This window comes from Macaca fascicularis, chromosome 8, assembly GCF_037993035.2.
Source record: "Macaca fascicularis isolate 582-1 chromosome 8, T2T-MFA8v1.1".
Classification (NCBI taxonomy): domain Eukaryota; kingdom Metazoa; phylum Chordata; class Mammalia; order Primates; family Cercopithecidae; genus Macaca; species Macaca fascicularis.
This window is the reverse complement of record NC_088382.1, coordinates 12,750,178-12,763,658: the sequence shown is the minus strand read 5'-3', so window position 1 is coordinate 12,763,658 and position 13,481 is coordinate 12,750,178. Positions and strand designations below refer to the sequence as shown.

The 13,481-nt window shown below is 42.5% G+C and overlaps 1 long non-coding RNA gene across 2 annotated transcripts; it reads right to left on the bottom strand.

Moving 5' to 3' along the window:
* Positions 1-3,228: 3,228 nt before the first annotated feature.
* LOC123575160 (uncharacterized) lies at positions 3,229-9,787 on the bottom strand. 2 transcript variants are annotated; one of them, XR_010577129.2, is made up of 4 exons: positions 8,344-9,787; positions 7,912-7,987; positions 6,573-6,797; positions 3,229-3,519 (listed from the first exon to the last, which is right to left on the bottom strand). It is a non-coding gene; the product is annotated as an uncharacterized lncRNA (long non-coding RNA). The 2 variants fall into 2 exon arrangements; XR_006700298.3 differs by having other exon boundaries at positions 7,912-9,787.
* Between the last annotated feature and the right edge of the window lie 3,694 nt (positions 9,788-13,481).

Here is a 13,481-nt window from a genome sequence, read left to right as displayed (position 1 = left end):
TGTCTCCCGCTACTCAATCTAGTGTGAGTTGAATTCTCTGCCTCTTATAATCTAAAATTAATTATGGGTCCAAGTGTTAAGGCCCGTTGGTTGCATTGCAGTCAACAGAATAAACAGAATAAGGGAAACTCCCAACTTCACTGTGGTGTCTTCTGGTATCTAGTATCACTAGTATCACTACTAATAATAAAATAGCCACCAGGAGTGATAGAGTAAAGAGGACTTGCCTGGGAGTTAAGAATTTGTTTCTGGATCCAGGTAACTCTTCTACTAACTCACTTGGGCTCTTAAGAAGGTCACTTTTGCCGGGCGCGGTGGCTCAAGCCTGTAATCCCAGCACTTTGGGAGGCCGAGATGGGCGGATCACGAGGTCAGGAGATTGAGACCATCCTGGCTAACACGGTGAAACCCCATCTCTACTAAAAAATACAAAAAACTAGCTGGGCGAGGTGGCGGGCACCTGTAGTCCCAGCTACACGGGAGGCTGAGGCAGGAGAATGGCGTAAACCTGGGAGGCGGAGCTTGCAGTGAGCTGAGATCCGGCCACTGCACTCCAGCCTGGGCGACAGAGCAAGACTCCGTACCAAAAAAAAAAAAAAAAAGAAAAAGAAAAAAGAAGGTCACTTTTTCCCTCTAAGGTTCATGTTCTTGATATGTAAAATTAAGCCAATGCCTTCTTACCTTATTAAAGATCAATGCACCTCAAAGTGTCATGAACACTATTCTAATATGTGCCGCAGTGATTAAATGCCGACTCAATAATTTGAACAGATTGTAACCTAAGAGATTATTTTTTCAAGCCACGTCATTATACTGATCAGGTCATTAGAGACACAACAACCACCCTTCCCTTTTACCAAATTCTCCCTTATCATTCTGTGATCCACTGCTCACTTTGGCAGCACATGTATCATTCTATGGTCCAGACAAAGAAGGAAGTGAGGAAAGATTCACAGTAAATGGGAGTGAGGAAGCATGCAACTTTCAGACAGGTCCTGATCATCTCATCTCGTCTGTGCCTCTGCCCACTGTTTTTTCTTTTCCTCGCTCTTACCAAGTGCTATGGTCGAACATGTCCCCTAAAATTCATGTGTTGGAAATTTAATCCCCAATGCAACAGTTCTGGGAGGTGGGGGCTTTTGGGAGGTGTTTAGATCATAAGAGCTCCATCCTCATGAACAGATTAATGCCATTTAAAAAAAAAAAAAAAAAAAAAGCTTGATGGAGGGAAAAACTTGACCCCCTTTTGCCCTCCTGTTCCTCCTGCCATGTGAAGACCCAGCATTCCTCCCTTGGGAGGATGCAGCATCAAGCTGCCATCTTTGAAGCAGAGACCACACCCTCATCAGACATGGAATCTACTGGCACCTTGATTTTGGACTTCCCAGATTCCAGAACTGTAATAGAATAAATCTCTACTGTTTATAAATTACCCAACCTGAGGTGTTTTGCTATAGCAGCCCAAACAGACTAAGACATTACATCCCGAGCAGAATTGTTGGTATGAGATCAAAGCATGACTCCACTTGTACATATTGCTCAAAACTGGAGTGTCAGCACAGCAGATCTCCTCAATCCTCCTGAAGCCTGGTTAGTAATTTCAGTCTCTTGAAGTCCTCTCAGATGCCTCTTACAGGCTCTGTTTTTCAGGTTTTCTGTGGTGACTGGTTAAAATAAGGAAGGCATTGACTCTTGAGATTGGACGTCTCTACCATAAATTAGATTAAATGCTTTTGTTGTTTTTGTTCTGTATTAATATCTTCTATTTGTCAGAATCCTGAAGTATCAGGCTGCGTGTGGTGGCTCATGCCTGTAATCCCAACATGCTAGGGTATCGAAGTGGGCAGATTGCTTGAGTCCAGGAGTTCAAGACCAGCCTGGGCAACATGGCGAAGCCCCATCTCTACTAAAAATACAAAAAATTAGCTGGGTATGGTAGCACATGCCTGTAGTCCCAGTTGTTTGGGAGGCTGAGGTGGGAGAGTCACCTGAGCCCGGGGGGTCAAGGCTGCAGTAAGCCAAGACAGAGCCACTGCACTTCAGCCTGGGCAACCAGAATGAGACTGTCTCAAAAAAATAAAAGTAAATAAAAATAAAATATCTTAGGTAGAATCATAAATTAAGCAGCAATAATAAAATGTTCATTAATCAAACAGATGTTAGTCAAATGTAGTAAAATAGGAAACAACTAGTTTTGAGTATTATTGTTTAAAAATTATTTTACTTAATGGTAAGTTTACATGACTTAATTTTCAGTTGTGGCTATATTTAACAATTGGATTGCAAAAACTGGGCTGTCATGAGCCAGTACAAGCCTGCATAGGCACACGACTATTTGTGACCCAGATATTACACGTCTAGGTATATATCCACAGAAATAGGTACATGTGCTCTCAGAAGACGTGCACAACAATTCTTATTGCAGCATTTTTCATTATGGGCAAATATTAGAATCTGAAGGCCCATCAGTAGTAGAATGGAAAAATAAATTGTTACATTTTCATAGCACAGAATATGAGTCAGCAATAAAATTGAAGAAATGACTGCTTCAGCAGACTCAAGGAACAGGCTATTGAGCCAGGTACCAAAGAGTGTGTACTGTCCGATTCCATTTACGGAAGTTCAGAATAGCGGCAAATTAATCTACAGTGATAGAAGTCAGAAAATGAACTTGTTATGTTCTGGGGTGGGGTAGGGGAGGGGAGTGACTGCAAGGTGGCTTATAGGAGCTTCTGGGGTGCTGGCAAAATCCTATTTCCTGTTCTAGTTGTGGTTCCATGAGTGAGTGTCTTCATAAAATTACATGGAGTTGCACCCTTTATGTTGGCACGTGTGTATGTTATGCTTCCTAACAAAGTTTACGTTAAAAAAATCGCTTCGGGAGTTACCATTCTTTGTTCTCACTTCATATCCCACCCCCCACCCCTGACTAGAGAATGTAATGTGATATCCGGTCCTGCAAAAAAATACACTGATTTTAAGAAAATTGTTGGGAAAAGTGAAGATGAGAGGCTGCTTATGGTGGAATCACTGGATGGAAGGGAAAACACGGCCTGGCCCTTATGTGGAAACCTCTTTCCCAGAGGGTGAAAAACGCTTCGTTACAATGACCTACTCTCTAAGAGAAATGCCTAAGTAAGATCATATTAAATTAAAGCTTAGGGAAGACAACACCACATAAACCACCACTTCCCTAAAGTTTAGGGAAGAAACCACCAACGAAAGTCGGGGAATGCAGTTTTTATTGACGTTCCGGGAAGGCCGGAGAGCTTGGTAAAACCATGTGGGATTACGAGACTACAAGGGAGAGGAGGCCGCTTCAGCAAATGTCCTCAAACGCTGTTGTCTTCTGTAGTACACTCTGATTTCCAGCTGGAGATTTTTCAGGGTCGCTGATTCTGTCCTTCGAGGCTTCGTCTGATTTTAATGTACTGCATTATGAAAGCATTCTGCCCTGTCTGAGGTTTTCTTGAATGCATAAACGTATTCTCCAGTGTTTTGGCTTCGTTACTCATTGTGCTGAGAACAAAGTCACACACCACAGTCATTAAAATGCTACAGGACATTCTGAAATGGTAAAGAAATCAATCAGGCAACTTCATTTTAAACAGTGGAAGATTGTACAGGAAATTCTAGAAGGTCAGAGTTAAAAGGCATTTAAGTCAAGTAATGAGTTGAAGTACAAATAGAACAGAGTGTTTGGAAGCCTGCCTTGTTTTTCCAATGTTCATTAAAGCGGAATCATGTGATCAGTATTCACCCTCAACTTCACTCTTTTCTCAATATTTTAACCATCAAGAATCCCTGTTTAACATCTCAACTCCCTTTATCCCCATGCTTTATAAGATTTTGCACATCAAAAAATTGCTCATTATAAGTAACTTTTTTTTTATTTATTCGGATTGATATATGATTGCCAAAGAGAACATTTACCCAACATGAGATAACCAGTATTACTACTGATAAACGATGTAATAAATTCTATCCAAAGAAAAAGGATGAACATTTGAGTTACCCTGCACTAAGTAAATGAAAATATGATCTGGGAAACTTCTGCAAAACTCAACTAGCCTGCAAATTCCCATTACTATCACCAGTGCTTCTAGAGACGAAGACACTAGTTTATGAACCATGGCCCTACTGTTCCCTTATTATCATGTTAAAGGCACATACAACTGAAGCTGAGTAATTTTAGATTAATTAATAGGTAGTTGCTTTTTTTGTTTAGAAAAAGTCTTCTGCTGGCATTTTTCAGTCTCTTACCCCAAGTTGAAACTCCATTAAAGAATTATTATTAAAGCAATGTGGACATTTTCCCATTACTGGATGCTTCAGATTCAATTTGAGAATTGGCTGCACCAACAAGGACTTTCCTCATCATCTAACATCCCTTAGTAGAGAGTGCAAGGGCAGCAATATAAACAAAATTATGTCCTTGTCTAGTACAGAGATGAATGAGGTAAGGTTGAAATGATTGTCTAAAGTAAGGTGTGAGATCATATGCCAAATTTCATTTACCCACATTAGCCATGTTTCTCTTTGAAGACAATAACACTTCTATCATCATTGAAAGGCTACAGAGCACTTTTCTATATCTTTGTTACAACCCTTACAGCAAAGTCAAGGAGTGTATTGTTATCCTTGTCTATGTATATAGATATGTAGCCTAGAGATTTGCTAAGGGCCCACTCAGGCCTTTGGACTCCTAATTCAGAGCTCTGTCCATCATGACATTATGCTGCCCTACAGAAAATTAAGGAGTCTTTCGTATTACTATGGATTGAATTGTGCCCCCTCCAAAAAGTATGTTGCATTCCTAACACCTGTAAAGAGGAAAATGCCATGTGAGGAAAGAGGCAGAGACTGAAGTGGTGCAGTTGCAAGCCAAGAAATGCCAAGAATCAATGGCCACCTCCGGAAGGTAGGAGGAGGCAAGGACTGCTGACACCTTGGCTTTGAACTTCCAGTCGCCAGCGCTGTGAAAAAATAGATTTCTGCCAGAATTAGTCACACGGCCTTCCTTAGCTGCTGGGGAACTTGAGAAAGGTAGGGTACATGCAGCCATGCAGTTTATGATACTTTCTTACAGAAACCCTGGAAGATGAATACAGGTGTAAATGCTTAAATTTCAGTTAAAGACAAGAAGCCTGGTGTCAATTATTTTCCTGTAATGAAAATGTGGCTCACATAAATGAGCCTGGAGGTTTCTCCAAGCACTGATATCAGCACAGAAATGGGTCCTTTCTGCAGAACTATGTCTGCATTGTGGTTGTAGCTTTCTGTAGCCCACCATCAAAGATCTTCCTCATGGGAGATGAAACCTCAGTGTGACTCCAACTCCCTTGAACTCACACCCTTCCCCCCACGGGTGATCTAACATGTTGTACATGTCACTCTTAGCTTTTGTTGGAGACCTGAGAGATGCACCAGTGTCAATGCAGAAATGACAATATTGCTGGAATCAATGCTTACTGAACAGCAAACTCCAGACAGGGAGCAATTTTAAACAATTAAATCAGGAAGAAAAATCACCTTCTTCCACTAATGCTACAAAAACAAAAAACGTAGTTTCCCCCAAGAGATAGTCAATAAATATTTACTGCTGATATCATGAAAGTGCTTTCAAATCATGCTTCACAAAAGTATAACCCACAAACTACTTAAAAAGGGGGTTTGGTGGTCCAATACTTTTAGGAAATACAGCTTTCTCTTGTGATGGGATATTCACTAGGCACATTCTCACATTGCTTTCTCTGAGAAATACTGTAGTTAAAAACATAGACAAAAATATATTAGCTAATATTATATTTTTCTGTTACTCTTTCTTCTTATAACAATTATTAATATCTAGGAATGTACTTTGAGAAACAATGGGCTGTGCTATTCCTAAATGTCACCAAGTAGATGATCTGAAGCAGGAGAAACTGTGAACTATTGACTGTGCTCCATGCCCCACGCAAGAGGCACACGTGAAAAGACTTACTGGCTTATCGTGGATGAGGTGTGAGGTTTATGCAATTGAGGAACCCTTTAAAGAGAAGAGTATAAGATGACCATGTGACCCCAATGTCAGGGTTCCTCCTCAGGCTTTGGAGTCATCCTGGAAAGCGAGGGTTTCTTTTTTTGGTTTTTGTTGTTTTTTTAAGATGGAGTTTTGCTCTTGTTGCCCAGGCTGGAGTGCAATGGTGCGGTCTTGTCTCACTACAACCTCTGCCTCCCATGTTCAAGCAGTTCTCCTGCCTCAGCCTCCCCAGTACCTGGGATTACAGGCACACACCAACACACCCACGCCCACCCAATTTTTGTATTTTTGTAGAGATGGGGTTTCACCCAGTTGGCCATGCTGATCTCGAACTCCTGACCTCAGGTGATCCATCCGCCTCAGCCGCCCAGAGTGCTAGGATCACAGGCATGAGCCACCACACCTGACACAACTGAGGGTTTCTAAAGTTCTGCTCCATTAGCTTTGTGGAAAATCCACCTTGGCTTAAAGTATGACTGGGTTCATGAAATAAAATTGAAACTCAAATTAACAGTGGTATAAACAAGATAGAAATGTATTGCTCTTTTACCCCAGAGTCCAGAGATAGGGTCTCCAGGGCTGATATTGTCACTGTGTTGCATGAGGTTTCTTCTGAGACATTGCCTTTGACACCAAGTCCATGGTCCAGACAGCAGGGTTGAGGAAAGGCTGGAAGAATGGGTGTGTTCTTAACTTGCTCTGTGAAATGCACTTTGAATTTCTTACATCCCATTCGCCAGAATTAGTCACATGGCCTTCCTTAGCTGCTGGGGAACTTGAGAAGGGTAGGGTACGTTAGTTAAATATCAAGGGCTTGTAGAAGAGGAAAATCGGTATTCAGGCAGCTAGCGTTTTTCTGCTTTCTCTCTCCCCTCACTCCTCACTCTTTGGACTTTTAAATGTACGAACTCAGGGCTTTATTATCTAGCATTAATATCTTTGCATTGAGGAATAGATGTTCCTAAAGTCATCAGAATGGGCTTATGTTGTATGTGCTTTTAGAAAATAAAAGGCTTTTGAGAAGAAAGTAAAATAGAAATAAAAATTCATGGACTGCAGGGATTCCCACGTTCTTCGTAAGCGAACAGTATTCTTCATTTCCCTGTATGGTCCTGGAAGACCTGATTGAGCGTGAGGCCAGGGAGATACCAAGTGAGAGGAGATCGGGAGGGGGTGGCTGCCAACTGCTGGCCCTCCCTGCCCACCCCTTGGAATCAGCAGAACTTGAGGGCTGAAGGGAGGGGAAGTGACTCCATTTGCCTTAAAGCACCTTAAGCCTTTTGTCACCCCCAAGGGGAAGCAGGAACGCAGACATTTTCTGGGAGGAAGGTTTTTAAAAGAAAATCTGTACTTGGATAGTTAAAAAGAGAGAAACGAAGGAGAGAATGGTCTGAGAAATTTGAGTAGGTTGATTTCTGACTATCTGAGCTATATATTCCTATCAACAGCCTGAGCTCTCAGCTCAAGAGCCTGTCAACACTTCAGCGGCAGCAGAAGATTCCCGGGAAGCATCTCTGGGTATTTGGCAGGCTCCCCCGGGGCCAACTGCCTGGCCCTTCACACTGATGGGCTTGGAACTGCTCTTTAAGGAGTGCACTCCTGGAACAAAGGGGCCTTGTTTGTCTCCTCTGTTCTAGAATAATCGCTGCCTTTAAAGACGTTGTAGAGTGAATGTGATGCAAACTTCCTATACTCACAGGAATTTTTTTTTAAATTTTATTTTTTTAAAGGGAGCTTAAGAGGCATGTGGTTGAAACAAATACACACTTACAAAAGGGGTCTGTCTGCTCCACGGGGGTGTTAGATGCCATTCCTAACCCTCCTGGGGCATAAACTTGCCCCAGTAAAACAGAAGGCATGAGATATGGCCTATAAAGAACTGTTGTTACCTTTTGTTATGAATGATACTTCGACAACCTTTTACTGGTTTGTTGAGTCTATTCAACTACGTTGATTAGATGTGATCTACAATAGAAAAACCCAGATTAAATCCAAAGAAAACCGTTCTTAACCAGGTGGAGGAAAAAAATGTGGAGAGAACTGAACTTCCAGTAAAGGCTAAGCACAAGTTAAGATGAATGATTAATAGTTTATAATACTTTACTAAAGTGAAGCATTAATTTTAAAAATACATGTGACATATACATAAAGTTAGGTTATCTGGTATTTTGACTAAATACATGTAGTGTCCTACAATACTAATTATATGGTTCTCGTTTTTTAGATAAGTAGGAATTAATAATTTAGCATTAGGGTTGGTGCAAAAGTTATTGCGGTTTTTGCCATCTATGAGCTGAAGCAGCATCGTTGGTCTGTAATACCCGAGGTTTGTTGCCTCACGCCAAGGAAATTAAGGACGCAGACACACAAACAGTGAGGTTAAGAGTGGAGGTTTAGGCCGGGCGCGGTGGCTCAAGCCTGTAATCCCAGCACTTTGGGAGGCCGAGACGGGCGGATCACGAGGTCAGGATATCGAGACCATCCTGGCTAACACGGTGAAACCCCGTCTCTACTAAAAAATACAAAAAACTAGCCGGGCGAGGTGGCGGGCGCCTGTAGTCCCAGCTACTCGGGAGGCTGAGGCAGGAGAATGGTCTAAACCCGGGAGGCGGAGCTTGCAGTGAGCTGAGATCCGGCCACTGCACTCCAGCCTGGGCGACAGAGCAAGACTCTGTCTCAAAAAAAAAAAAAAAAAAAAAAAAAAAAAGAGTGGAGGTTTAATTGGCAAAAGAAAAGGAAGAGTTCTCTCTCCTGCAAAGTGAGAGGGCCTCCCCAGCAGGTTTTCTGGTCCACAGCCAAGTGTATAAGATTTTATAGATGAGATAGAGGAGGTGGTATCTGATTTACATAGGGCATGAGAGATTGGTGAGACCAGGTGAGCCATTTGCATAGCTGGCCACCCCACCCTAATCTTTTATTATGCAGATGACTCTCTACCTGGCCAGCTCCATGTTGCCTGTTCCTTTACTGCACACATGGTGACAAAGAAAAGAGAAGATGGAGCCTCCATGTTGAACATGCCTGGCCGCCAGGTAGGCTTCTCCTATTGCAATGCACAGCCGCTGTCATTCACCCATGCAAGCTTCCAGCTTGCTTATCTGTGTTTACAGCTAGATTTTACAGGCTGCTCTTTGTTAGAAAAGAAATCATTTGGGGCTGCTTTTTGTTAGAAGGGAAGCCTTGCCAAGGACTCCCTAACTCTCACTCTCTGCCTAAATAATTTCTTTTTAGCTCCTGTATCATTGATAGAGAGTCAAGTCTGTTTTGGCACATTAAGTCCACTCCGTTGATCAGACATGTATTGACTGTATATATTGTGCAAGACAGCTGGGTGGGGATGGAAGAGATAAAAAATGGGCAGCTATTGTTGCAGCATCAGCAAGTGAATAATCAATGGGAATGGATAACTTAGGTCTACAAATAGATATAATTTACCATATTTTGTCATCAGTGCTAAAATATAGCTAAAGGCAGTAATAGTAGGCTCACTTTTTGGTGACCAATGGATACTTGCCATTATCCTATTTAATTTATATTATGTCCATTAATACAACATGACAACTCCCTGTATGATATTTTAGGAAACTGAGTGACAACAACAAAAAAATAAGTAATTTGCTCAAGGTCAGAGCTAAGAAGCCAAGGAGCCAGGTTTCAAATGCAGATTGCCAGATCCTTGCTCTGGGGCACATTTTGGACACACAAATGAAAGCTTAACTGTTTCTGGCACAGAAACAGAGTGTCTCATAGAAATGGCATCTGAGCTGGGTCTTGAGGGGTACATATGTTAATGATGGAGTGAGGAAAGGGAATAAAGTCATCAAAGACACAGAGATGGAAAAGTACAGAGATTGTTTAAGGACCTGAAAAGAAGTCTGATTTGGTAGCAGCAGAGTGAGAGTAGAGGGAGATCAAACGGAGAGGCTGAAGCCGGCTGGGAGTCAGGTGACCGTGCAATGATGACAAGTCATGGGTTTCTAGAATTGTGGGAAGGCCCAGGGCAAATCACAACTCTGTGGACTGGTTTCCTCTGTAAAATAGAAATAGAATAAGATCATAAACTCACATTCCAATTCTGGATCTATGCTTTCCTGTCCAGGAACATTTAGTCTCCCCTTCCCACTTCCTCCCTCTGTCCATCAGGGAAGCAAAATGTGTCCATTTTTCTGCCCACGCCCAGTCCTCCACTAACTCCTCCCCAAAGCAGAGCAAGTGGTTTCCTGGTTGGTGAGAACATGAGAGTGTCACCGCACTGGGTTTTACCCATGGTCGGAATTCCTGAAATTCCTGAGTGGTTAAGGACAAACCCACACTAGTCACTCTACTGCTGTTTCCTGTGTCCACATGGTAAACTCTCTGCTTCTGGCCAAAGACCTTGGTGGACCCTGCTGACTTGCTGTAAGATCGTTTTTTTTTTTTTTTTTTTTTTTTTTTTTTTTTTTTTGAGGCGGAGTTTCACTGTCTTGTCCAGGCCAGTGTGCAGTGGCACGATCTCGGCTCACTGCAACCTCCGCCTTCTGGGGTCAAGCAATTCTCATGCCTTAGTCTCCTGAGTAGCTGGGATTATAGGCGTGCACCACCACATCTGGCTACTTTTTGTATTTTTAGTGGAGACGGGATTTCACCATGTTGGCCAGGCTGGTCTCAAACTCCTGACCTCAAGTGATCTGCGCACCTCAACCTCCCAAAGTACTGGGATTACAGGCATGAGCCACCATGCCCGGCCTTCTTATATCCTTTTTGATGTGTTTTGGAGCATAGGTGGACTCCCTGATAATCTTAGAGTCAGGCACAGGGACTTAGGCTTCCTTACTTCAACTTTATTCTCCAAATTCCTCTTGCTAGATAAACTCAATCATTGGGATGATTGAGTCCTTGCCTAGCTCTTAATAAAGTGATACCTTGTTTTCCCATTGGCAGTTGTTCTTTGTGTGTATCAATTTCTTGGTTAGAAACTTCTAGGTTAGGGAAGAGGAGAAAGGGAAGGAACAGGAGTGGATAGGGGAGAAAGAGGAGGTAGGAGCAGGAAGAGCAAAGGAAGAAGAAGGAAGGGGAGGGAGGACAGGATACTCACTCCCCAGCCCAGTAAAGGCAGATGCTTGAGAGGCTGATGTCTGTGGGTGTTTGTGGGGAAGACTGGTAAAACTTCCTGGCTTCATATTTTTTTAGCTTCATTTTCAAAAGAAGGAAAAAAATTCCCAAATTCGATTTAATTCTACAATTGTGGGGCACTCACTACATACAAGAAACTGTTCTAGAAGTTGGGAGTAGGTTGGACATAGATAGGAAAGAGATAAAATAGGTTCCCTCAATTTAGTTTCTCAAGAAACTAAAGTACAAAATAGTTTGTCACTGAAGTTAAGTAGAGGAATTCACGTCTTCCAATTTACTGCAAACTCTACAAAATATCAAATGACAAACTGACTCATGAGAGCTCTTAGAAGTGAGAACTGGGTGTCTTCCAGGGGGTTATATAAGACAATAGCATTTATAAAAATGAGCTTCTTTTGTAGTTTTTCTTGATTCTGGAAACTTCAGTTACCCTTCTCACTTCTGCTAACTTTTAAAAATCATGCAGAGGTGTTACCCAACAAATGCCTGTTTAAGCCAAGGGAGGTCACCCCTGAAGCCACCGTCCAACAGACCTGCTCTTTTCAAATCTCTTCACAGATAACAGAAAGCAAATGTTCAAAATAATTATAAACAAAGGAACAAGTATGAGATTTCCAGAAGTGAACACTTTTTAAATTAGATCTGAGAAAACACTATTTCAATAGTTAAGATTTATCTCCATCTAGGAACATTAATCCTTAAAACAGCCTGCCTCTGATAAAGCTTTTCTTTCCCACTGAAAAAGAGAACATGCAATGTTCTTTCTCACGGTTCAACAGCATTTTGGCCTCCTTCTGGGTATACTATGCTGTAGGATATAAACGTCATTCTTTTTATTACAGAAAATTTTTCTAAACTTCTACAGGCATATTCTTAATATTTTTTTTCTGGTTTTAATGTTTTCTATGGTAATTAAGAGATTAATTTGTTGTTTTCCAAGTAGCTCTGGTGTTCTGTTGACTCTAGCCCAAATTAATTATCCCAGGAAGAAACTAAAACCGAAGCATTTTGATAAGATAACTTTGAGAGAGAGTCACACATATGCAGGACTGCGGACAATAAAGTTTGGAGAAGGCAAAGGCAGATTTGCAGATTTCACTGCTGAGTTTAGTTTTTGGTTTTTGTTTTGTTTTGAGACAGGGTCTCACTCCTGTCACCAAGGCTGGAGCGCAATGGCATAGTCACGGCTCCCTGCAGCCTCAACCTCCTGGGCTTAAGCAGTCCTCCCACCTCAGCCTCCTGAGTAGCTGGGTCCACAGGAGTGCACCATCATGCCCGGCTCATTTTTTATGGTTTTAGTAGAGGTGGGTTTTTGCCATGTTACCTGGGGTGGTCTCAAACTCCTGAGCTCAAGCAAACCTCCTGCCTTGGCCTACCAAAGTCCTGGGATTACAGGCATGAGCCACCACAGCTGGCATACTGCTAAGTTTTTGAGGGTGGACTTCAAGATACACCCATCCACACTTTTTTCTCCATTTTTTAACTCCTCTCAGAAGCCAAATCTCCTAGCAAATAAGAAAAAACAAGGTAAACACTTAAGTGCAACTGCCACAACTTCTGTACCCTGTGTGGGGAAACACAGTAGACACAGAAAGGGAGCAAATGGATTCTAGTGGAAGAGCATCGAGATATGTGAGTTTTTCCAAATCATGCCTTTACTGGTTTGCATGGTGGAGATAATCAGTGACATTGTACCCTGTGCTGCCGGAAGAAAATGGCCTTTTGTACTCACAACCCCCTCCCTCATCAGAGGAGCAAATACAGAGGGACTCTTGCAGTTTTCCTGGGTGCAAATGATGGCACCAATGACGTAGTAGGATCTGGTTCTTACAGGGGTGAAAGAAAACGCTGAAGTGGAAAAGAGGGCCTGGCGTGGTGGCTCACACTTGTTCTCACAGCACTTTGGAAGGCTGAGACAGGAGGACCACTTGAGGCCAGGAGTTTGACACCAGCCTGGGCAACATAGTGAGACCCCATTGTCATGCACGTCCGTGTGAAGAGACCACCAAACAGGCTTTGTGTGACCAATAAAGTTTTTAATCACCTGGGTGCAGGTGGGCTGAGTCTGAAAAGAGAGTCAGCAAAGGGAGATAAGGGTGGGGCCATTTTATAGGATTTGGGTAGGTAAAGGAAAATTACAAAGGGGGGTTGTTCTCTGGCGGGCAGGGGTGGGGGTCACGAGGTGCTCAGTGGGGGAGCTTTTTGAGCCAGGATGAGCCAGGAAAAGGAATTTCACAAGATAATGTCATCTGCTTAAGGCAAGGACCGGCCATTTTCACTTCTTTTGTGGTGGAATGTCATCAGTTAAGGCAGGGCAGGGCATTTGCACTTCTTTTGTGATTCTTCA